Consider the following 3,098-nt stretch of genomic DNA (forward strand, 5'->3'; position numbering starts at 1 on the left):
AGGCCGGATTTCTGCCTCCCCAACCAAAGCAGTCTCAGATCCCGAGTGATTGGACTGGAGCAGAAGCTGTGTTCCACTCACCAGATGTCTCAAAATCCTGTGGCGGGGGTCGTTGGTAGCTGGCGGGTGTCAGCTGACCCTGCGTTCTAGCTACCCCCGTGCTGGTCCGGCCGGAAGAGCGCATTATTTTTCTTTGGGGGTCTGATTTCTCTCACATGAGATGATTGTTTCTAGTGCATCCATTTATCTGCAAATTTCATGATTTTATTTTTCCTTAACAGCTGAGTAATAGTCCATGGTGTAAATGTACCATATTTTCATTATTCACCTATCAACTGATGGACAGCCAGATGGTTCCTACTCTCTGACTACTAGAAGGAAAGCAGCAATGAACATGGATAAGGAATTCTCTTTCTTGAAAGATGTAGAATCCTCTAGGTAAGAGACCAAGAATTGATAGCTTGATCTTGTGGTAGATTAATTTTCTTTTTTTTTTTTTTTCTTTTGAGGAACCTCACTGATTTTCATCATGGTCTTACCAGCTTGCACACCCCAGCAGCAAAAAATAAGTGTTCCTCTTTCCCCATGTCCTTGCTAGTGTGCAACATCACTTGTTTTGTTGATTTGGGCTATTCTGTTTGGGGTAAGATGGGACAAGACAGTTTTAAGTAGCATTTCCATGATAACTAAGGATGTTTGTGTTTCTCAGCCATTTGTGTTTCATTTTCTGAAAATTCTGTTCTGTATATCCCATTTTAAAAGGTTATTAGTTTTCTCAGTGTACAGGTTAACTACTAACCCTATTGAATGCTATCCCTCTATCAGATGTATAATTGGGAAGGATTTTCCCCCTATTTGTAAGCTGCTGATTTGCCTGAATGATAATGTTCTTTCTAACCAAAAGCTCTTTTGCTTCATAAGGGTCCATGTATTAATTTTTGGTCTTACTGACTGTGCTATCAGTGCCCTGTTCAGAAAGTCCTTTTCTAGAGTAAAGACTTCAAGCTTATTGTCTACTCTTTCTTCACTCATATCTGGCCTTATGTTGAGGTCCTCAATCTATTCGCAGTTGAGTTTTGAGCAGGGTGATCAATGTAGATCTATTTTCATTCATTTTTTTCTGTTTTTCTTTCTTTTTAAAAAATAATTTATTTTTTACACTCCATATTCCATTCCCCTTTCCCCTCTGATCCACCCTTAGACTGCTCCACATCCCACACCTCCTCTCCACCCTACCCCATCTCCATTTGGATGTCCCCACCCTCACCCCCTGACCTCTAAACTCCCTGGGACCTCCAGTCTCTTGAGGGTTAGGTGCATCATCTCTGAATGAACACAGACCCAGAAGTCCCCTACTGTATGTGTGTTGGGGGCCTCATATCAGCTGGTGTTTGCTGCCTGGTTGGTGGTCCAATGTTTGAAAGATCTTGGGGGTCCAGATTAATTGAGACTGCTGGTCCTCCTATAGGATTGCCCTTCTCCTCAGCTTCTTTCAGCCTTCCCTAATTCAACAACAGGGGTCAGCTGCTTCTGTCCATTGGTTGGGTGCAAATATCTGCATTTGACTCTTCCAGATGCTTGTTGGGTATTTCGGAGAGCAGTCATGATAGAGCCTTTTTTTGTGAGCATTCTATAGCCTCAGTAACAGTGTCAGGCCTTGGGACACCCTCTTGAGCTGGATCCCACTTTGGGCCTGTCACTGGACCTTCTTTTCCACAGGATCCTCTCCATTTCCATCCCTGTAATTCTTTCAGACAGGAACAATTATGGGTCAGAGATGTGACTGTGGTATGGCAACCTCATCCCTTACTTGATGCCCTGTCTTTCTGCTGGAGGTGGGCTCTACACGTTCCCTCTCTCTACTGTCTGGCATTTCATCTAAAGCCCCTCTCTTTGAGTCTTGGGAGTCTCTCACCTCCCAGATTTTTTTTTTGGCTAATATCCACTTATTAGTGAGTACATACCATGCATATCCATTTGGGTCTGAGTTACCTCACTCAGGATGATATTTTCTAGTTCCATCCATTTGCCTGCAAAACTCAGGATGTTCTCATTCTTAATAGCTGAGTAGTATTCCATTGTGTAAATGAACCACATTTTCTGTACCCATTCTTATGTCATGAGACATCTTGAACCACATTATTTGAGGAAGATGCAGTCTTTTCTCCAGTATGTACCTTTGAATTCTTTTTCAAAAATTAGGTGTCGGCAGTTTTGTGAAATTATGTGTGGGCCTTCAAAACTCTTCACAATGCCTGTATGACTGGTTTTATGCAAATGTCACATTGATATATCTCTGCAATTCAATTTGAAAACTGGGGAGATGATGCTGCCAGCAGCTCTTTCATTGTTCACGATTATTTTACCCGCCCGCCCTAAGTGCTTTGTGTTTCCATATAATACTGAAGACTTTTTTCCATTTTTTTGTAAAGAATTATGTTGAAATTTTAATAGATATTTCACTGAATGCATAGATTTCTTTTGAAATGATGCCCATTTTCATTAATCCTACAGATCTATTTTTAGAGTTATTGTAAGATAAATCTTTAAGGCTATTGTCAAAGATACTACTTTCCTAATTTATTTATCAGTATACTTGTGATTTTATATAGGAAGACTACTGATTTTTGCAGGCTAACTTTGTATTCCACTATTTTTTTTTCTATCTGTTGTAGAAAGGGGTCTCTGAACTAAGTATCACTATAATTTTAGGTGCAGTAGTGTTTCTTGTATGGAATTGGATGTCCTGGCATTTGGCACATAAATGTTTAGAATTATAATATCCTCTTAATGGATTTTTTCCATTAATGAGAATGTGGTCTCCTGTTTTATCTCTTCTAATTAGTTTTGGTTTGGAGTCTATTTTTCAGATATTAAAGTAGCTAAATCTGCTTGCTTCCTTGCTCCATTTACTTGGAATACCTTTTCCATGCTTTTTCCCTAAGGTGATATATTTCCCTGATGGTGAAGTGCATTCGTGGATGCAACAAAAAGGTGGATCCTGTTCTCAAACACAATCTGTTAGTCTGTTTCTTTTCAAAGGGGGAATTGAGACTATAAATATTGAATTTCTTTTACATTTAAATTTTTTATTAGAT

The sequence above is a fragment of the Mus caroli genome, chromosome X (assembly GCF_900094665.2).
Source record: "Mus caroli chromosome X, CAROLI_EIJ_v1.1, whole genome shotgun sequence".
In the NCBI taxonomy this organism is placed as follows: domain Eukaryota; kingdom Metazoa; phylum Chordata; class Mammalia; order Rodentia; family Muridae; genus Mus; species Mus caroli.